Raw genomic sequence first — 22939 nt, 5'->3', positions numbered from 1 at the left:
GGGAAATTGCTCTTACGGAGCTTTATTATACCGGGGAAGGCAGACAAAAGCGTGTGTGAATAAGTGAATAAAAGAAAATTCCATCTCTTCTACTCCACACACCCAAGTATCCTGAACTTACTTACTACGTCTTTCTTAGCCACACTTTTTCTATCTCTCGCCCTGGGGAGTGGCCTCATTTATTAGTTCTTAAGCCTCCGTGTTGCTTGAGGTGAGAGGGAGATTTGACACACACATGGAATGCAGTCTGTGTCCGCTCCCCTCCCACCAGCACCTCAGGGTAGTGAGTTGGAAGCTGGCCTGGTGACGGTTCAGTGAGCTTCATGCCAGTACCCCAGGCTGTGGGGGCATTCCACTGTCGCCTTTAGGAAGACGAGCAGTGGCTTGCTCACCCATCCCCTTTGTGTCCTTGTGTTTGTGCAGAGGAAGGAGCACGTCATTCCTGGAATGACCCCAAGAATCATGAGGGGCATCAGCTAAGGAAAGACAGTAAGCACCTGACAGAAGCCCACAGTGGATCCTTGCCAGTGGGTTACAGTAACAGCAGTGATGGGTTTTACTTATTCAGTGATTAGAACTGAGCACCCGCCTAAATTACGTACCACAGTATGGTGCGTATCTAAAAGGTTGTGAGAGAGCTAGTTACGTACCATCAGTGACCGTGGGTGACGCTCCGCGGGCTTTTCAGAGACAGTAAATCACATGACAGTTGACCAGTCTTCGTTCTCCGGAAGAGCAGCTGGCGGATTTGAGTCATGGAGGACGGGGCAGCTTCTTCTCACTAGGCCGTTCATTCAGCAGGTGAGGATGAGGCCTGCACGTGTCACGCCACTAGAAGAAGACAGAGGCAGTGCTATCACAGAAGCCTGGGTCCTGCACGTGGAACGACAACGTCTCCTTTACTGTAGAACACTCCTCCCAAAATCCCAGCATCCGAGCACCCTAATTGCGCATTGGAATTTCTTTGTGTGGGGTCTTCTTCCCATGAGCATTTTTTCCCCATCAGTTTGGCAGCTCTTGTTGGCTCCACTCTGGCCTCGATATAGATGCTCACATGGTTATAGTTTCACATGCTGTGGGCAGGGAATGTGGAAGCATATGCACTCCGATCTTCTCCAGTCTTTTCATCTTTATTTGTTTTCTTTCAAATTCTGCTTACCACCCACAAAATCGATTTGCTGGTCTGGAGCACCTTTGGGTGTTCACTTGGACACCGAACAAACAGCACTTCCAACTGCAGTGACTAAATCTGGCACTTTGCAATTCAGAAAAATTTATAGGGTGGGAGGAAAAACCTGAAAACCATATGTTATTGCAATAAAAACCCAGACAGTTGGGACATGTCTCCAGTGAAACATTGGCTTCCTGAAACAAACCCAGTAAACAAGCAGCTATGTCACAAAAAGAGAGGAGGCTCAAGAGAATTGATTGAAATGCTTTGTTCCCCAAGAATATTTCTAGTTTGTGAAGCATTTCAGTCAGGGCAGTATTTGGTTTTATCCAGTCAATGAAAATGAAATGCACCCTGGAAAACTTGGTCAGTCCAGATGGGCAAAGCTGTGTTATTAGGATTTTAGAATCTTATTCCTCAAATGTTAAAGAACATTCGACAATATAGTAAATGTAAAAGGTTATTTAGAGACTATCCTTTAGATCTAATCTGATTGCCTCTTTTTAACATTTTTACCTCATAAGACCAACAAGGTGTCCTCCTTTACTTGTGTAGACTATAGTTGAATTACTTTCATTTTTAAGGACCAAAGGCCAAAGTTTTGTAAAAATAATTTTTATATGTCTTAAAATGTACTCACATAAGAAAGACTTAACAAGTCCTTGATAAAATAAATTGAAGGGAATGTATTTGAATTGCCAACAACTACTTTTTCCAGATGTGTTGGAAATAGAAGTTCAGTGGATGAGGTAGGAAAAGCTGATCTATTCCATCTGGAAAGACTTTTGTGGTGTGGTTTGACATCTTTATTCCAAGCTATTGAGTGCTAAGGTCCCAGCTTGTTTCACGGAGGGCCCCGAGGGAAGAGAAGAGCCACACTTACCACAGGGGCGATGCTGACTGACCATCTCCTAGAAAACGTTTACTTTTTGGTTGTTGTTGCCGTTCTTGTTTTAATGTTGTAACCTCCTTCTCAGTGTCAGCTCTGGTGGTGTGCTGTGTAGGGAGCTAACCCTAAGATGGTGCTGCTTTGGTTCAAATCCACCAGGAGAAAGATTATTCCCTTCTGTGTGATTTACAGCCCCTGAAAACCCACTGGGTGAGCTCTGAGCCAGTGGCGACTGGACAGCAAGGAGTTGCTGTGAAATCAGGACAAAGCCTACGAAGGCCATGCATTTCTCAAGTGGGCCAAAGCCAAGAAATATATTCAGAGAGGCAGGCTTGCACAGTGGTTTGTTCATGGCCTCCTGACTCAAGCTGACTGGGTTCGATTCCCATTACTACACTAAGTGGATGACACTCAGGTGTTGTGTAACCTCTCAGTGCTTCTGTTTCTTTAACCCTTTAAAAGAATCCCTGTGCATAATGTGTAAGCAGGAAGCCTGGTTGCAACCACTGATGCGGATGGGGGATGGGAAGTGTATGCAAAACCCTGAGGACAGTGCCCTCCCCCTCGGAGTGCCCAGTAGGAGCGAAACATTTCTACTATTTCTGAAATCCCAAACTTGAAGTCTGTTGGCATAACGGTCAAGCACAGGTTGCTCTGCTGTGTAGGTGAAGCTCCTGTGAGTCCCCGCACTTGGCAGGTGAATAATTGATTGAGCCCATGCAGACAGATGGTCCTCCTCGAGCAGGATGTAGACAGAGCCTGTTTGGCTGGCCTGGTCCATACTCCCAGGACGATGGAGGCCCTGAACTTAAAGGATGCCCGTGAGGGAGGACGAAGATAGCTAATGCTAAATGAAGCTGCTTCCAGATGTGGACAGAAGCTCAGGCAACAACACAAGCCCTGGCTTTGTTCAGCCATCCACTGTTTTTCTCTGCTTGGGCCTGAACTCCAGTCCCACCTAGGGAACTTCCAGCAACCTCTCCCTCTCTCCTCTCCAGCTTGAACAAATCAGAGCCTGTTCTGGAACTGATGTTGCTGATGTTGAAATTAATCCCACTGACATGGAAAGCAGGAGCTGGGATGTTTCCTGAAGAGGTTGAGTACTTTTTTAGCAAGAAGATTGAAAAGACAAAGTGGCAAACACAACGGGTGTCTGTGCCAGTGTGATGGTGGAGCAGACATGACTTGGTTCTCCACCTGACAGCAGCTCAGAAGCCAGGAGCCTGGGTTTTCAAGGTCAGGTGACCTTTGAGCTCCAAAGAGAGGCTGTGTGGACAGAGAGAACAAGAGGGAAAGGACCTGGCCTTTGTTGGTGGCTCATCTGTGTTGAGTCTTGTCCGTGCCGCGATCTTGACCGAGGTATCTGTTTTAAGCCTTGCCACATCCCACAAAGTAGATGCAGGTGATCTAACAGGAGGGAATGAGGATGAAGAGAAATCTGGGTGCACAGGAATTCCGCACATAAGAGCATTGAGTGACCCCTGGGCAGGCCAAGGACCGAGCCGCTTAGGAAGGAAAAGGGCTGGTTGAAGGGGTGAGGGGTTTTGCAGGCAGACTGAAAAGGAAGCAAGATGGTTTGTACAGGACAAAATTCTTCTGTTTAACCTACATGTGTGAAATGAATAATCACTTTTATTTGTTTAAAAAGTAGTAAAATCAGCCAGCCATGGCGCCACCCTAATCTTGAAACCCATAGATCTTATTATTCCACTAGGAAACTCCTTTAAAAGAAATAAATGTGAAACCTGCATGCCTTGTGTGTACTGGTGCCACATTTAATTTCATTAGCGATATTACCACGTGGCTGTACTTATTTAACTGCTTAGACCAGATGGTAATGCCTTCTGAAGAAAAATGGCTCCACGATGTAATTGAACGTGTCCTGTTGACAGAGTTACAACCACCCGTTTTCCCAGTTACATACAGGTGACTCAGTGAAAGGAACGGAGTCTCTTACCTGGCCACCATTTCTCACCTAGAGCCCGAGGGAGGGACTAAGTCACCAAGTGGGGAAAGGGCATGGTTACGGTATCTCCATCTAGGGCTAAAGCCAGAGGTTTCCCTCCCATCTTCAAGAGGAGCTGCTGGTTAGTATTCAGAGTTGGTTGGTAAACAAGCAAGTTACTGGTCAAGGTCTAGATTTGGTCACTGAAGAACCTTCTCAGAAGAAGATTTTTGCTGGCATAATGGTTGAGCACTCAAACCAAAAGATTGGTAATTTGAATCCACCATGTGACTCCATATACACACACATAATTTATATATATTTGTGTGTGTGTGTGTGTGGGAATGTAGCATCAGGATTGGAGGAAGACTCACCAACAACCTGCATTATGCAGATGACACAACCTTGCTGGCTGAAAGTGAGGAGGGGGCCTGAAGCATTTGCTGCAAAGGATCGAGGACTATAGTCTGCAATATGAATTGAAGCTCAATATCAAGAAAATTAAGATTATTACCACTGGGCCAATTGGCAGCAGCATGGTAGATGGAGAAGAGATTGAAATTGTTAAAAATTCCATCTTACTGTGTTTCACAACACTCTGGGCACCCAGAGTCAAGAAATCAAAAGACTAATCGCATTAGGAAAGTAGAGTGTCAAGGACTTCCCCAGAGTACTGAAGATCGACAAGGTCAGTCTAGAGACTAAGGGGTGCCCGATCCAGGCCATGGTCTTCACATTGCCTCTTATGCACCAGAGAGCTGAACAGTGACCAAAGACGACAGAAGAAAAATTGATGACTTTGAGTTGTGCCGGAGAAGAGTATTGAGTGTATTACGGGCTGCCCAAAGAACTCCAGGTTTGTCCTGGAGAGGGTGAAGCCAAGCTGCTCCTTGGAGGCAAGGATTTTGAGACTCCATCTCACATACTTTGAGCATATTGTCAGGAGGGACCAGTCCTTGGAGAAGGACAGTATGCTTGGAAGGGTGGAGGGACAGTACAGGAGAGGAAAATCCTGGGTGAGATGGATTGACGTAGTAACAGCGGTAATGAAAGGGTAGGTGTGTCAGAGTCAGACAGGCCCAGGATAGAGCTGTTGTGCTTAGGGTCGCTATTCTACTTGATGGCACATAACAACAATAAATCTGTTTAACACAACAGGCTCCTTTAGGTCTGTCTCTCTCTCTCTCTCTCTCTCTCTGTCTCTCTGTGTGTGTGACTTGTGCAGGTTTGCTGTGGTCAAGGAAGATGGCCATACTCTAGCATTGTTACCTTTCAGCAGGGCCACTGGAGAGGGTCAGGGAATGTCTGCATTTAAGGAAAATGGGGAAGTGGAACCTTTTTGTGTGGAGGAACTTTTATCTGTACTTTATAGTTACCTTCCTGCTTGATTAAAGATGCAGTCATTCTCCTATCCCACCTGGAGAAGCCAAGAAAGGTCTCTCTCAATTCACTAGCAGTTGGGGGGGGGGAGTGTATGTGTTTCTTCTGTTATAAAAACTTTGTAACTCACTCTCCTCAACCCATGAAGTGCCTATCCAGAGGTACGTTGGCAGAAAGGCTTGGTGGTCTGTTCAGGGGAAACTGGCCGTTCAGAAGCGAAAGGAGCACAGTTCTGCCCTGTCACACGTGGAGTTGTCGTGAGTCACAACTGACAGCACCTTTCTGGGGTTTTCCCTTTCACTCCAGTTGTTTTAGATGTGGCCTCATGCTACATACTGTTTTCTTGATTCAAAGGCCTGCAAGTCAAGCTGGATTAAATCTTTGCAGGAGAAATGTTTTCAGAGGAGGGAATGAGAAAACACTTGGGGGCAGGTCGAGTGTTTAGACAGTAGGGAAACTTGCTAACCCCCACCACACTGCTAATTAGATTCTGAAAAAGTAGTCCTAGAAATGCATACCAGCTCTGCGAGGAAATTACTGTCTGACCTTGCGCGTCGTAGGCAGACAAGTTCAGAGCCCTGTCGCCCGCCTGAGAGGTAACACAGGACAGGATTCCAGGCCTTGTCAAGCTGACACCGGGTGGAGGCCCTCAGGTGAGCGGGAGGCCTCCCACCTCTGATCGCGGCTAGCACAGCCATCTGCCCACAGCTTCGCGGGCACCAAGTGTGGACTCACCTTTGCAGCTCTCACAGTGGCAGGCACAGGGATGTGAAGGCTCATTCTGCACAGTCTGTGTTGGATCCGTTTAGTCCCAAGTCTTCAGCTCGCTCTCTGCTGCTTGTGTTATTGTGAGGCTTGTTCAAGGTCAGCTCAGTGGGGGAACCTGGATAGGCAATCACAGAAGCCTTTGTCCCTGAAGGGGCCTCTCCATTGAGCCCCCCGCCACTCAAGGCTGATCTCTGCCCCCAGGTTTCCTGATTGCCACTCCGTGCTCCCGTGAGGCTTCTGATTGCCCTTCTCATGGCCTTCTGTGCCTCTGCCCCTCCCGGCCGTCTGTGCCTCTGCCCCTCCCGGCCTGTCCTCCAGGGCCTTGTCGGCCTTTTCCACTCGTCCTCAGCACCTGTGTTTGTCTTCAGCCCTGCTTCAGTCGCCTTACTCAGTGACTTTCCCTTCACATGTCCACATACACACGCACACAGCACCAGGATCTTTTCCTCAGCTCTGCCCATTCCCAACCCTGTCTACTTTCATACGTGACCTGCCGACAGGTTCTGTCTTGGTGATACAGGAAGTTGCTGGGTTCTAGGAAGTAGCCCTCCAAGAGAGACAGTTGACGGTAGGCTTGGTTAAGTTCATCTGGATCTGGTGAGACAAGGGTGGAGGCCTTGGGACTAGTTTGCTTGAGCGTAGGCTCTTGGTCATTTCTGAGATCACATCCATCTTTCTCAGCATCAACCAGATTGGACTTGGAGTTCCTAACTTGAAGGTCAGCAGTGTTAATCCGTGAGCCAGTCCTCACGGGAGGTGGAGGATAGTCTCCTCCCTTAAAGAATTACAGCCTCGGAAACCCAGCCCAGGCCCCACCGTGGGTCAGAATCCACCTGACAGAAGGGGTAGGGGGCGTGTTTTGTTCTAATGACGGCGTTGGCTGCGGTGGCAGCACTGAGAAGACGGCAAGTGTTCCTGCCGGGTGCCTCTGCCTGTTGCGACCTTGAAATGGTCTGTCTCACCATTACGGTTCTTGGTAGTGACTGTGGCAGCCTCGGCCACGTGTGGCGTGCGCAGCTCTGTGCTCCGTCCTCAGGACGGCGGAGCCATCACCCATCGTGCGTTTCCAGGGGAAGTCCTCCATTCACCTCCTCCTATGCCCCCCCCCCAACTTCTCAGAGTGCTCCTCCTAGAATTACCTTGCGAGGGGCTCTTCTCCACTTCCTCATCCATTTGCATTCTACCTGGATTTTGAGGAGCTGCTTATAGTAGAAAGAACAATGGAAATTGTCTTTAGAGGAGGCCTTTCACAAGTTTGTTCTTCCAGAGATCATTGCCGTGGCCTTTTCATATGTGAGGTAAATAAAGAGAACCATGGAAGCTGGAGAGGCCAGCTGCTCGGGTACTGTGACAAGTGTGTGAGGTCACCAGGAGGCAGAGGGCCGGGCCCCTAAGCTGACAAGTGCAGGTCCATGTCCCCTCGGGAGGACCTGGGATGCCGAGGCACCTTCTCGAAGCCTGTTGAAGCCCCACACCCTTTCTGACCCATGAATGCTGGGTCCTGTGCTCACAGCCTCTGGGTCTCCAATTCTGCGCCTCCGCTTGGGATCTGCGTCCCTCTCCCTTTCCCTCTTGATTTCGATAGGAAAGAGTCACACGGGACAAAGGGAAGAATACGTTGCTCTGATAAGCTTTGTGAGATGAATCCTACAATTTTTTAAATGTCAGAGGAAAACAGAACTTGGGCCAGCTCTTGGTGGGGGCTCTTTCCTCGTTGGTGAGGAGCCAGCAGCTGAAGTGGAGGCTGGAGGGAAGAGTGGGTGTGTGCTCCGGGCCGAGGTCCCGAGGGGCCTGCCAGCCCCCTTGCAGACAGCAGCATGCTTCCTCAGCTGTCTTCGTCAGGGAGACAGATGGAGCCCCCTGGGCTTCCTGTTTAGGCATCTTAGAATTGGAAGTTGTTATGATGTGTGGGCTTGAAAATGCCATGTTTCAGGGAAGCGGAGTCTCTGCGCTCACACTCGAGGATGGAGCCTGCATTCTTTCTTTCCATTCAGCGGTGTGTGCTCACCCTGCGGTTTGCTGGGGCCTCTCCGGAAAGTGGGGCCTGACAGGGTGTAGGGATGGTACTTCCTGTAAATGCAAGGGTCCTTGAGTGCTCACCTTACTGCATGCCCCCTGCTGCCAAGGCCTGTCTTCTCGGCCTCTGTCCAGCCTCCTGCCCAGTGCCAGGCCTCTCCTCATAGACAGGATTTCACAGGATTTTCCTACCAGAAGCTCATCCACCTAGGCCAGCCTTTGGGCAGACACTGGCGAGGGTTTGACTCTTCAGTCCTTTAAACTGCAGTCTCTGTCCTTTTGAGGGACTTTCCAAGATGGAGTTAACCCAAGTTCAGGGGAGAGAAGCCCAGGGCACCTGGGGGTCACGTTAATGGCTTTTTCATTAGGGCACTTCATCACATAATTCCAGCTGTCGGTGTCAGGAGGTGACACAGAGGAAGCTCTTGGAAAAGAAGGATGTGCCTGTCTGTGGATATCAGGACAGAAGATGAATACATTTCAGTCACCAGCCAGAGATTTGTTTCCAGGTTTTAGGCAGTAGCAGGTATGGCTGCACAGAAAAGGCCCAGGTCACTGTTGGGAGGCTGTTACTTCCTTGCAGCCTTCTTCACGGAGTGGTAACGGAGGCACCAATTACACATAACACAGCGCTCACTGTCCCTGGGTGCACACAGAAATACTTCTGGGGCTTAGTTCCCCTGCATCTGCCAAGTGTTTGGGAAGGCTTGAGAGTCAGCATCCATCTGTAATTTCAGCGAGCATCTGAAATTCATAGCTGAGCCTCACTGTTAAGAAAGCCCAGGATGGGGAACTCTGTTTTGGAAACAAATAATGATCCTCCATATTAAAAAAAAAAATAAGTAAAAATAAAAGATCCACAGCCCTTTATGCTAACACTCAGGTGCAGATTTCATTTTTCTTCTTTTTTTTAATTAATGAAATTTTTAAAAATTTGAACAACAGAAAAATATACCCATATTAAAAGTGTTAGCTGTGCACCATTCTCAGGGTAACTATATTTAACATTTCCCTGTGTGGTGGTCCATTCTTAAATACTTATGTAAGTATACGCACATATTTAGCAGTAGTGTTAAATGACTATTTAAAAATCTATCAAGCAAATATTCCCCGTATCTGGTTCATCTTTCTCCCTCAGAGGTGTGGATTTGAACTATCAGAGAAACTTGGCCTTTGGGTTAACACAACTCACATTTTTGGTGGTGGGTTTTTGGGGGGTTTTCCCCCGAGAGTCAGCAGGCCTTGGTGTAACCCATCCATATAAAAGAATCATTCCCTCTTGCTTCTCTTGTGTCCTCAGAAATAGCTCCAAACCAATGTAAGAAGGAGTCTATTCCAGTAGAGTGCATATGACAGTAAATCCAGCCACATGGTTTTAATATCAAGGTGCATATGAAAATTATCGTTACACTATGTCATAGTCTATTGAATCTGAAACAGCATTATGAAAAAGTGTGAAAGATGGAGAAAATGACCACCGTGTGACAAGCTCACACCACAGGGTCAGTGAGGGTACCCCAGACGTGATTGAGGCACGGTGGTCACGGCCTGTTGGTATGCCAGGTCACATTATCTACGAAACCTGTGGAACGAGGTGTGACGTGTCCTCGGGGAAATGAAGTGCGTTCTCCTCACCTTTCCTTCCTGAAGGTTGCCACCTCGGCCTCTCCCATTTCTCTGGGCTTGTCTCTCTTTTGACAGCTGTGTGTGGCTTGTCCGTTGCCTTGGTAAACCACTTTCCACTGGTTGTGGTGATGACTACTGATGGAGAAATCCAGTCCTTGAAGACATAGAACTCAGCCAACATGCACGAGGTGGACCACTGCTTGTGCCTGAGTCTCCCTTCATCTGCAGGAACTGAATTTTTCATGCAGTAATTAAAATTTGTAGGTCAAGCCTCCCATGGCACCGTTCTCTGCTAACATGGGAGCACAGCGATTGGATTCGCTTATGCGGTTCTTCTGCGAGCTGAGACTTAAAGGATGAAGGGTGACATTTTCCCCCATTTTGTAAATTAATGCCATTGATCTGCCTAACAAGAACAAAGTTAGGCTTCAAAATACCAAATGATAAAGAGATTAAGACTTTAAATGGCTTTCCAAAAGGCAACCTCTATTGTAAGGCTCCAAGCTGACTATTGAACTTTCAATTAGAATTTCTAATAGGCTATTGACTTAAATGGATCAAATGTTGCAAGTGATAGCTTTCAAGATGACAAAGATTGCTTCTTACACCCTGCAGTATTACTCTCTGTAGCACGCACCGTCCTGTGGAGCGGGTGCAGGATAGCACACTGGCCATGCCCTGGTGCTCTCTGTTGCATCTCTGCTCTGCTTCTCGCAGAGAGGACTGAATGCATCTTTACAGCACTTTCTCCTCCCACATTTACCGAATGTGGACTCTGAGAAACCACACATGCCGTGGGAAGCCCTTGAGTCTTGGGTCTCGTGGCAGGAGTCAGTCAGGCTGGGCACACTCATGTGTTGACACACCAGAGCATGTGCTGTCGGGACGCCAGCTGATGTGCTGTGTGTCTTCCCATGGAAGTCAGCTTCTGGTGCCTCTCTGGTCAACTTACTGTTGTCGGAAGCTTTGGTTCTTCTCCAGGATGGGCTGCCAGTGCCACACGACTCCGTCTCGGCCATGTCACGAAACACTGGCTCCCATCCATTTTTAAATACTAATTTTTCAAAGACCAGCTTCCTCTTTCTAGGATAAAGGGTTAATATTATGCTTATGTTACAGTGCATTAAAAACTCTAATTAAAACAGCATTACATTCCCATCTGCCAATCTCCAGTAATCTTCTTTAATTGCAGTAATTAAACTATATTTACATGTTCAGAATACTTGTAATTTAGCAAATTGCACTCTCTGCTCTACATTTAATCAAACAACCAGTTCCAGTGTGGAAAGAAGTAATTTCAATGTTTTGATTACTATAGCAGATTTGACAGAGTAAGTGCCCCTGTAGTAGAGGGCTTGAAAGGGAAGGCAAACATGAAATATAGTCATGGTTTTGATTGTCATGTGAATGCCTAATTACATGTTGGAGGATTAACTATTAAAGGGTATCATGGTTGCACTTGATGTTGAGACACAGCCGATATTGCAGATAGCAGAGACTAGCTTTGGGAAGGAATTGGGCAAAAGCAGGACTGTGTCTCCTTTTGGGTTGTGACATCCCTGAGGCATTTCGTTAAAGTGATGGCCACGTTGTGCTGTTGCTCTTGTAGTTTCCACGCATGAGCCCAAAGCCTACCATTCAGGATGGCTACTGGGGCTGCTTCGTGACGTCTAGAAGAGACTCGGTGATAAGCAACAATCCATGATGCTTGCGTTCATGACGCTGTCAATCAGGAACGAGCTTGTCTCTGGTTCTGCTTCTTATCTCGTGTGTGTGTGTGTGTGTGTGTGTGTGTGAGAGAGAGAGAGAGAGAGAGAGAGAGAGAGAGTGTGATTAGAGCCGAAGGGGACACTCACATTCCTGAGAGGGGCCATCAATGAAAGTTGAGTCCTCCGCCTCCCTGTTGCCGTACCTCTCGTACCTCTCGCTACCAGGACCCACCACATAACCACTTCCGGTCTTAGTCTCTCTTTAAAAATAGTAACAGCAGTGTTGTGCGTACTGGGTGGATCCAGAGAGCACGGTCTTATTCACCTTAAAGTTGGGGTTTTAAGAAATATTGCTTATTATATCAGTTTAATTGTTTCTGTTTATCAATTTGACTAGGATATTGGGTATTACTAGCAAATCTATTTTCAAAAGCAAAGTGTTGCTTTATTCAACATGGAATTCAAATTCATATTCTGTTTCCCAGTAGCTTCTTTCTAACTCTGTTCTGTTCTAACTGTGCTTTTTAGAATTTGTATCTCATTGCACAATAGATGACTCAGAAATGGATATTTTGCATGTTTCTCTATAGGAGTATATATTAATGAAAATTTCTTTTGTTGACTATTAATGTTAAACATTGACTATAGACTATAACAAGAGCAAAGGCACTGAGTTACTGAAAATGTTGCATGGAGGTGAGGATGAGGAATTCTTCCAAGTTCACTTGGTAGCTTGTTAGGATGTTGGACTGACGGCTTCACTTCCATTGGTCTCCTCGGACTGAAGGTGGAGTAGGACGCGGCCTGGACTTTGCCGGTTCATTAAAAAATCATGGTGTAAAATCTTAACCACAAATGGAACATGAGATTCTCACAGGAATTGATTGATTGATTGATTGATTGATTGACTATATTAGTAAAAATTTGACCCCTGAAAAATGCCCTAGTACTCTGGTTTTCTCTTCCTTACTTGTGAAGAGATGTTAAGTCATTTATGATGGCTGCCTTTAGAAATATATTGGGCAAATTAAGCTTTGCAGTGACATTCAAAGCAAAATGCTGCTGCTGTTTTTAGCACTCCATCGATAGTAGGAGCTACAGAAACTTTGAAAAGAGATGAGAAACAATTTGAAGTTGAGCGCAAAGCCAGTCGAGTTGAAATTCCGTCTCTCGCATAATTGCTTAATCGCAAGCACAGTGCCCCGTCAGCTGAGCCCTTGGCAGCTCATCTGTAAAATGGGCAGAGTGCTAAAGAATGAGGATGTTAGCTTGAAGACTGAGGTGCAGCTGGACACATTCATCGCAGTCCCTTTTCCAAACTATTCTTTTCTGAAACTCCTACAAGAATAGAAATGAACACGCACTACAAATTTCAGTTTATCTGTACTTTACTCATGAACCGCAGAATAACTCCAGAAATGGTTTCTGATTCAAATATCATGTTAGACTCTAAGTAATTAGTAATAGCTTATATGATGCATATCCCTACACCTACCTCATCTACTATCTCATTATCTGACATTTACGGCTTATGACAACATAAAAACAGTCTCCTATCCAACTATTCTGCATGTCCGGAACCTGTGTGTGGTGGTCATGGACACTGCGGAGTGAGGTGAGAGTAACCCTGGGTATGATGGTTAGGGTTCTGTCAGCTGGGCTGAGCTGGAATTCTCATGGATTTGGCAGTTAAAGTAATGATATGACTTGGAAGTGTGTCATGAAGCACCGTACTTCACTGTATGATCTGAGGAGATCCATTTTCACATCATCTTCATCTAAGGAGCTGGCCTTTGTAACCTTACGATGTCAGTATCTGAGAACTGAATATAGCTACCTGCCAGCCCCAGGGTCTCTCAAAAGTTCCTGGGGAAAGTGTGTTTAGTTAGGGGCCTTGATCCCCTTTGGAAATGCAGTGTTGAGTTTGGCATCCTTGGAAGCCTGTGAACCTCGCCTCCTTTGGAGACTCTCTACCTTAGAGGAAAGAGTAACCCAAAACCCTCTGCCGTTGACTTGATTCCACTTGACAATGAGTGACCTTGCAGGACTGAGTCGAACTTGCCATTGGGTTTCCAAGGCTGTAAATCCTTAGGGAAGCGGACTACCTTGTCTTTCTTCCATGGAGTAACTGGTCTCTCAGGGACACTAAACGCAGGGAGAATCCTAGTACCCAATTCCAAAGTCGGCTGTTGGGGCATTTACATCCCTGCTCATTTCACGCCTCATCTTACAGCATCCAGGGTGGTGCCACCAGGACTGAGACGCTGACAGAGCCATTGTCTGCAGTGTCAGAAGGGCGCTGAGCAGCAGACACTGTACATTATTACCCTTCCAGGGTCCGACTGGTCTCGCTCCCTAAATCAAAGAGAATGTGAAGCCCTCCTCTGAACTTGTGAGAAGCTTTCCAAGCAACCCTCATCCTAATAATATGGCTGATTTCCTACTTTCCAGTGTGTCCTTCTCCCTGGAATGTTTCTGTGTAATGAGATGGTTGTGTAGTTAGGGATTCTGACTGACCAGCTCTTCCTTATTCCCACCTGATCAGCTGCCCAGTAAACGCTGCCACCTGTCAGGGAAGTGAGCCGCCATCAGCCTGTAGTACTGCTTTTTCATGAACTCTTCTTCATAGTAGTGATGCCACACATGGAGTTCCTTACCCAACATAGTAATGGGCCCAGAACAGGGCGCATGAGGTACCAGGAAGATTGTACTGACAAATAGGACAGAATTCACCACCTGTTACGTATACCTCTAGTTAGCAGCCTTTGGTCTGTCCTGTCTACGGTTCTGAAGCAGCAAGAAGCACTGGGTGGAGCCCAAGTGGGCACGAGGTGAAGGTTGCCTTAGTTACTTTAACGTCCAGTCTTACTGCTGGGTTTAACTCAATGACAACTGTCTCTGAGGCAGCATGGAAAAAAGGGGTGGGGGGGGGGGTGTGGTATTTTACAACCTGAGAAGTTCAGCACGGAGACAGTCAGGGCCCAGCTCTCATTAGCTGAATGGTAGATTTTTCTAATTAGTTCTTTCTAGTGCAATTAGCACAAAAGCATCTAATCACCTCATGTGAAACCAATCTAATGCTTGGGAGAGAATGCCCTTGGCTTCTCTTTCAGGCTGGGTCTGAGGGTTTTCCAGCATGCCTCCTTCAAGAACAGCCCTTGAGTGAGTGTTTATTTAAAACGTGAGCTCAGATCTGTGGCGGTGGCAAGAAATGGACAATTTGTTGACTCTCGGTATAAGTATAGCTGTAGAAAGTGCTAGAAATAGTCCTTAATTGGCAGAAATCCATTTATCACTTCGACTGAAGAATCTGTGTGCCTGGGTTTCCTTCACTTGGATACCAGAGACTTGGACCTGGAAGCTCCACAGCTCCGTGTGGCCGCCCTCCGAGGGCAGGAGGCAGCTGCAGCTGAGAATGCAGTGCATGTGGAGGCCAAGAGCTGCCAGGCTGGTTTCTCAGCCCCACAGAAGCACCCAGAATTCCCATTAGTCTCTGCTAATCCGTGCATTCGGAGCTTTGTCTTTCCTCGCTCCCAGCCTTGGAGACACCCATCGGTGCCACATCCTTGTTATTGAACTGTTATCAAATTTGTAAGACCGTTACATCTTAAGTGGCAAAGTCAGGTATCTGTATTTAACAATACTTCTAAGTAGAAAAGAATGTCATAACAAGTATATGGTCTTGTTGACTTGAGCCTGCGGACTGTTGACTGTTTGAAGGAGCCACTCGTCTGCAGGAAGCTGAGAAACGCCGAGGACGTGAATGTTTAGCATGAACCAGGGGGAAGCGTCAGTGTCCCCACTCGCAAGGGTGTGGGGGTTTCCGAGGCCCGTCACATGCTGCCCAAGAACCTCTGTGATGCTGGAGATGTTCTAGGCCTGCTAAGTCCAGTCCATTAGCCATTAGTCACATATGACTATCAAGAATGTAAGGAGGAAATGGATTTTTTTTTCTTCGTTTTACCCATTTGAATGAGTTTCCATTGAAATAGTGACCACGATGGTGGAAAGTGCAGTACTTCAGACCTCCAACCACCTAGCTCCCGTCTACACACGGCTGCATGCCCATCAACACAAGGAACAGACTTTCGCTCTCGGTCCTGCTTCGCCTGGACACCACCCAGAGTCCTCCTGGCACTGAAGGCACTGCCTCGGCGCGCGCTCCCTGCCGCTTATTCTGCTCACCACAAAGCCACGGTGTTGCTCTCAAGTTGGAAAAGACCTTCCTTGCTTTTCAAGTTGCCACAGTTTGGATTTATTTCCAGGTGAAAAAAAATGGGCAGATCCAATCCACTTTCACTTCCAAATCTCAAAGATAAGGCAGTATTGAGCTCTTCGCCAGACATGAAGATTGAAGATATGCAAACGACCTTTACAGCTCCTCCATGTAACATGTTGTTGTTGTTGTTGTTGCTGTGTATCCTTGAGCTGGACCAACCCTCAGGTGGGTTTTCAGAGGCAGTTAATCGAACAGGAGGAGATTACTCACCTTTCTCCTATGGAGCAGCTAGTGGCTTCGAACCACATGCCTTCAGAACTGTAGTGTATCTTCTTACTGCTAGGCCACCAGTGCTCCCTGGCTAATTAAACAGAAATGGACTTTTATTGCCTTTGTTCGTGATACTAGGCAAACCTGTTTACTTTGCTCGGGGTGGTCAGCAGAACTCCTTAGTGCACACTCAGAGGGTCAAGTTAGTGCCTGCGGACGTCGACCTGCCAACCGTGTTGAAGCCGGTAGGGTCTTCTCCAGCAGGGCTGGAGACTCATTTTGTACTTGGAAGCTGGAATAATCTGGTCCCAAGGAACAAGGAGGAGGCTTTCTGGTTATGTGTTCTGCAGAGCGCACATTCTCTTATTCAACACTTACTAAAGGTCTACTAGTGCCCAAAGAGAGCACTGGTGACTTAGTGGTTAAGAGTGGTGATGCTGGTGGTTGTTATGCACCATCGAGTTGGCGCTGACCCGCAGCTCACCCTCTAGTGGGTTTTCAGAGGCAGTTTAATTGCATGGGAGGACAGTGCCCACCTATCCTTCTTCCTTGGACAGCAGCCGGTGGACTCAAAACTCCTTGCTGTCAGGATTGCAGTGCAGTTTCTCACCACTAGGGCACCAGCACTCCATAGAAGTGCTTTGGCCAACACACATGCAAGTGGTTCCAATCCAAAGCTGCTCTGAGGGAGAAAGGCAGGCATTCTCTTCCTATGTAATGTTCAACCTCTGAAAACCTGGGAGGCAGCCAGCCATGCGTTACAGGCCAGGAATTCATGGGTTTGACTTGTGTTGGTGAAGAGTGGTGATTTTACAGCTGACTTGAGAAAAATGAATAAATATGGCATGGAAAATTTACAGCTAGAAGGCTCTTGGAAGTGAGAATGTTAGGCTTTATCTAATAGACTTCGACCATGTTAATCAGCAAAGGCCAGTCCCTGGAAAAAGCCCTCATACTTGGTAGAGGATCTTCAAAAAAGAGGAAACCCCTCAAGGAGACGGTTGACACAGGTATAACAATGTGTGTAAACACAGCACATCGTGAGGACGGTAAAGGAGAGGTCCGCTGTCGGTTGGAAGCTGCTCAGTAGCACACAGGAGAGTTACTAACAATCTGGGTGCACACGTTTGTTCTCGGCTGCTCACCTAAACTGAGTTCAGACTCAACCAGCAGCTCCACCGAAGAATGTCCTAGAAATGTGCTTACATGACGATTACAGCCCCCAAGAGCCCCTGCAATGGTTCGGTTCTCTAATGTGTGGCATCTCCAAGAGTTGAGAGCTGCTTGATGACAGCTATAACAGCCACCAAGGTTTGAACCCACCAGCTGCTCTGCTTGAGAAAGACTTAGTCTCCTCCTCTGCCATTTACAGCTTCTGAAAATCCACCACAGAGACAGCTATGAGTTGGTCCTAACTCAAAGGTAATGAGAAAAAAAAACAAAAAAACCACAACAACACCAAACAAAACACATTAGGAGTAGCAGCATTCTCTGAGAACATAGACCTACTCCACTGGATTGTAACCTCACACAACTGATGTAGAAACAGTTAAAGGTAATTCAATGCAATAAATGTCATAATACAGGTAAATATGCAAGGAGTATTATGGGAATATACAAATTAAACGGAAAACCCACTGCCATCGCGTCAGTTCTAACTCAGCAGCCCTGTGAGGTAGAGCGTAACTGCCCCATCACGTCAGTTCTGAATCATCACAGTCCTGGAGGGCAGAGTAGAACTGACCCACCGCATTCCCAAACCTCATTCTTCTGGAGACAGACCACCCCTCTTTCTCCTGTAGAGCACTGATGGGTGCAGACCTCCTACTGTATGCACAGGGACCAGTCATTTCAGCCCCTGCTCTTATCAGAGCAAGTCAGAGTTGATATCAGTGAGATGTACTTTTGACTGAATGACAGAACCAAAAAACATGGGGCATGAGAAAGAAGAGCCTAACTGAGTGTCACTGGATTCTGGGGTGGGCAGATCCCTGAGTCCTCAAATTCCAGTCTACGCTGCATCAAGTGTCACGCCCAACTCAAGCCAGCCTTTAAGATCTCCTAAGGCCCGTGTTGACCATGCTTTATGAGACGTCTAGGAAAGCTGAGGTTTTCCAAAGAGTCTGACTCCTGAGAAATCTGCTGTGCTGGATGGCATTAACACGTTCCGAGAGGTGCCGTCTCGGCTCTCTAAATTCAGTGACCTTATTTTAAAAGACGATCAACACGGCTCAGAGCCTTTGGAGGATTAGGAGACATTTTAGCAAGTTTATCAAGAATAAGCAAAGATGACATTTGGCTAGCAGTGTGTCCCCGCCCCCCAAACCATTTGTTTTGGAACGAAGCTTTCCCATTTGACAAGTCTCGAATTACTAATACTGCTTCAGAGTCTTTTCTCTGTCCAAACTCTGCGCATTTTTCAGAAGGGACTCATTTTTTTTTCTCCCCCAAAGGAGTCCAAGAATATAGTTAATTGAGGAAACAGGCAAGAAAAGTCCTGTTGGCTCCACCGGCTGCCTGCCATCCCCTCCTGGAGTGGGCTCCATTACCATCTCCAATAAGTGGCTGTTTGCAAAAAACACAGTCTAATGTGTCTTTTGACTTGGAGAAGTTTGGAAACAAAGCCCTCTCTACAGGTAGCTTCCCACTGGCTTTTGGTGTTTCTAATCTGTTTTCCTCACCTGCCCTCTGAAAGTTCTGTGTAGCTTCTATGTGGAAGATTACTGTAGGTTAGTGCATATTCAGCCAGTATTTGTTGAGCTTCGACCAAGACCAGCCCCTCTGCTGTCAGGTTTCTGTTTAGGTTTTTCTAATTGGAGGAAACCTCCCATCTTTCTCCTGAGAAGTGATTGTTGGATGAGAACTGCCATCCTTTAGGTTAACAGATGAGTAAGGCTTCGAAGAACAGAAGTGGAAGGTTATCTAGTCCAGCTTCCTTCTGAAATGCTCCCATATGGCTTCTACCCTAATTGGCTCTGGAACCATAACCCCACATGACACAGTGTCCCCTACCTCTTCAAAGTCCATCGGCCCTCAGATGCCTAGGAGTATCCTTTCGCGCCTCAGTATGCTTTAAGATTAGGTCTTCTCTGTAGTGTTGTTTGCGTGGCCTCTGAAAGTCAGCTTCACCAAAGAAATTCCCCTTTTGGTTCCTAAATCTAGCTTTGGCTACATATGATTATTCCACCACCATCACTATATTCTTCCTTCTAGTAAGAATCAACTCCAGTTGTCCCAGTTTTACTGTTTCTCACCCACCAGTGTAGCTGAGGTCTCACTGCCCGGCCTCTTTGTGGTTTTGTGATCTGCATAAGGAATCTGTCCTCTTTTTCTCACCCACTTCCTGGGCCTGGCCTGGTACTTGGTAGTGTGCTTCCTCTCTCATGTTTGTAGAGCTCCATGGAAAGAAATTTCACTTTTCCAAAAACTATTTCTTAAGTTCACTTTATGCATCTTGCATAATGTTAGGCTGTGGAGCTATGGTGGTGTGCAGTACAAATGTGTGTGTTTCAACTTAAGACATTCTGCCTCTGGCAGGGAATTATACTGCCCACCCAAAGGCATAGGTTCGAATCTGCCAGCTGCTTTATAGGAAAAGGACAGGAAATCCCCTTCTGTGTGCCTTACTGCTTCTGAAAACCCAGCGTAAGGTCTGTGTAGCTATGAGTTGGTTCCAACTAGACAGTATGAAACAGCCACCTCTTTCCACCATACCCTTCCAACTTTACATACCATCTCATTAGCCTGAGTGATAGATACCCAGCGGATTATTCTTATTGCCTCTCTGAAAGTCAGTGCTTAGTTGAGAATTGACGATTCAAAGACATCTGAGGAGATGATGGCGTCACAGGAGGACTTGCATGTGATGGCTGCGAAGATCGCTCCCAGGCGTTACCTACTGGTGTGTTTGACCTCAGGTGACAGGTCTAACTTGGTGTGGGCCAGTGGGTCCCACGTGCCTTTTCTGCAGCCTTTGTACACTCGAAGCTCTCCCGTTCTCCCTTTCTCTTTTGGTGTGCTTTCCTAGTCTCCAAGTTCAGTGTAAGAAAGAACTCTCTCAGTCAGGTCAGCTCACCCCCCAAGGCAAGGAAGCACATCTCCCAGTCTTGACAGGTTACCCCGGACCACAGACATAGTCTAGAAATCGGAACCCACGGAGTTGACACCACCCTTATAACACGCTCTCTACCTCCCATACCCCCGCAATTCCCAATCCCGAACCTTCACAAAACCCACTGCTTTTGAAGCTGTTCTGACTCACGCCAGCCCCCAGCCCCTATCAGCTTTTGCGCTGCCTCATCTTTGCCCCTCGGAGCGACTGGTGGGTTCAAAGCACTGACTTTTCCATTCCGCGCGTTCTTTCTTGGTCTGCAGCTTCTGTGGATTGTTCGTGTTTGGGGCACTTTTCTGTGCTCTTTCTAGCCACACACAACGTTGATAATTCCCTGTCCCTTTTCTCACGCTGCCACTTTCCCTGATCACTCCTCTGCTCCCCTTGAGTTGCCTTTCAGTTGCTCGCCTAAGGGTGGTCACTTCCAGTGTACCAGCTGCTCCCCAGTAGAGAGCCGAGCATCTCCTCCCATTAAGATTTATAACTTCAGAAACTGCATGGAGGACTGCCACGAATCAGAGTCAACTCCACACAGTGGGTGGTGTCTTTTTAGGTAGGTTTTGGTTGTTATTATTGAAGGTAAAATGATTATTTTTTAACAGACTTAAGCCATTTGAAACAGAAGCGGCTACTTTACTAATGGTCGTCAACTATTCTAAGCATTGTTATACATCTTACTTACTCTCCTACTGTACAAGACAAAGCAAGCTAAACTCACTGCCATTTGGCTGATTTTGTCCCACGGCAAACCTGGAGGCCAGAGGAGACACCACCCCCCAACCCCTGAGGAATGTCCAAGGCTGGGCATCACTACAGAAGCCAATTGTCTCCTCTTTCCCCTGTGGAGTGGCTGGTGGATTTGAACCGCCAACCTGTTCATTGACAGGAGCCCTTGCTGCAGACGCTGGCCTGTCTGGCATTTGTCCTGGGATGACATCTCGAGAACTTGAGCTTCGGCCCTTGTGCTTCTGCCACCTGGTGCACAGCAAGTCAGTCCACAGTCAGCACATGAGTAATAGAATTTCATGGGTGATCAAAGTCAGAGCCAGGATTTGGAGATTGGGGGTTGATTGTTAAGGGAGCAATGATACTTGGAATATCTTACTGGATTTGATGAAAGTGAAATTCAAAAACCATCACAAAGATGGATTATTTACCAGTGGTGCTTTAAGGACTTTTGGTTTGTTTTGGGGGTTTTTTTGGTGGCTTAAGTCTCTGGCAAAAAGTGCTTAAAACCTCTATGCTCAAAACCAGAATGTAATTGATCCTGAGAACATCAGAGGTCAGTACCTCACTTGGCGGCTACTCCCAAGCTTTGTTTTACTGTAACATAACCACCCTTTGAACAGGAGAGCTTATTTTATGGAAGTTCTTCCCTCCTTTGGTGCCTGTATCTTGCCTTATACATAGTAGATTCTTTGAAATTGGTAGACAGAAATCCTTTTATATTGCTTGTTATGTGCTCCTGAGTCAATTCAGACATGTAGCAACCCCGTAAGACAGGGTAGAAATATCCATGGTACTTCCTGGGCTGTAATCTTTACAGGAGCAGAAGAAGGCCAGGCCTTTTCTGATACGGATCTTCTGGTGGGTTTGAACTGCTAACCATTCAGTTAGCAGCCCTACGCTTAACGGTTGTGCCACACAAACTCATTGAATTGCTTTACAAAACCAAACCTGCTGCCTTCACATTGCTTTCAACTTGTAGCAGCACTACAGGTCCCAGGAGAATGTCCCCATGACTTATCTGCTTAGACTTCAGGAGGGACCAGGTCATAGTCGGTGACTGTATGTAGGTATATTAGGCATTGTGGAGAGTCAAGCCCATAGCCTGGCCAGATACCACAGCACAGGGACAGCAGAAAGTCTAACACTGTGCTGGACCATTCCCAGATACCAGGATTTGTCAGAGCTGAAAAGCTGGATAGAGTTAACTGGTCAACAATAAGGGGCCGATTATTATTGCTAACTACAGGTCACTGGGTGTTTTCTACGTGGCAGGCATGACGCTAAGCACTTTACTGGTGTCTGATTCTCCTAATCTTTGATACAGGCACTCCTTTTACTCCCACTGTACAGGCAAACAGAACGGGGAAGTCCAAAATGCCCCTCTCAGGAGTCGCGAAGCCAGGCAGGCTGGTTCCAAGTACCTGGTCTTAGCCGCCTGCCCTGTGCGGCCCTGTCCCTTGCAGGGGTGTGGCTGATTCTCGGGGGGTGGTCGCTGGCTCCGAGGGGACTCAGCACGCGGCTTGGCCAGCTTGTGTCCATTCAGACGCTTCACCTCTGTGCACTGTTTGCCTAGATTGTGAGCTCCTTGTGCGTAGAACATCAGTGTCATCCACTTGTGTTCGCTCAGTGTTTTTCACAAAGAGACTGGATGTTTCATCTGCACCCCAAGATCGAGATTACCTCATTGGCCACTTAGTTGGTGATTCTTGCTCCTGAAGGTTGGCAGTTCAAACCCACTAGTGACTCCGTGGGAGAAAAGGCCCAGCCACCTAGGTCAGCAAAGATTCCGTCCTAGGAAACCAAGGGGCAGTTCTGCTCTGCCCTCTAGCGTCACGATGAGTCAGAATTGACTCAAGGCCACAACACAACAACATGGCACAAGTTTTGCTTACAGAAGGCTAAGCAATATATCATATTCTTTCTAAGATCTCTTGTAAGGCACTGTGCTGCCAACCCAAAGACACCTGGTTCAAATCCACCCGCTACCCTGAAGAAGAAAAATGGGCAGTCTCTTCCCATGTGATTTACTGCCTCTGAAATCTGCTCGAGGCTCAGCTGTGAGTTGGTTCCAATTCAACAGCACATAAAAAAAAAAAAAAAAAAAAA

General features: G+C 47.0%; 1 protein-coding gene across 1 annotated transcript in view; it reads left to right on the top strand.

Moving 5' to 3' along the window:
- Positions 1 to 22939, top strand: part of AUTS2 (autism susceptibility candidate 2) — a 1255025-nt gene that overhangs the window by 767466 nt on the left and 464620 nt on the right. The gene's annotated exons all lie outside the window — the stretch shown is intronic.

The sequence above is a fragment of the Elephantulus edwardii genome, unplaced genomic scaffold, assembly GCF_000299155.1.
Source record: "Elephantulus edwardii isolate Elephantulus edwardi_28Jun2011 unplaced genomic scaffold, EleEdw1.0 scaffold00080, whole genome shotgun sequence".
Taxonomy (NCBI): Eukaryota; Metazoa; Chordata; class Mammalia; order Macroscelidea; family Macroscelididae; genus Elephantulus; species Elephantulus edwardii.
Note: the sequence above shows the minus strand (reverse complement) of the source record. Positions and strands in the feature narration are given on the sequence as shown.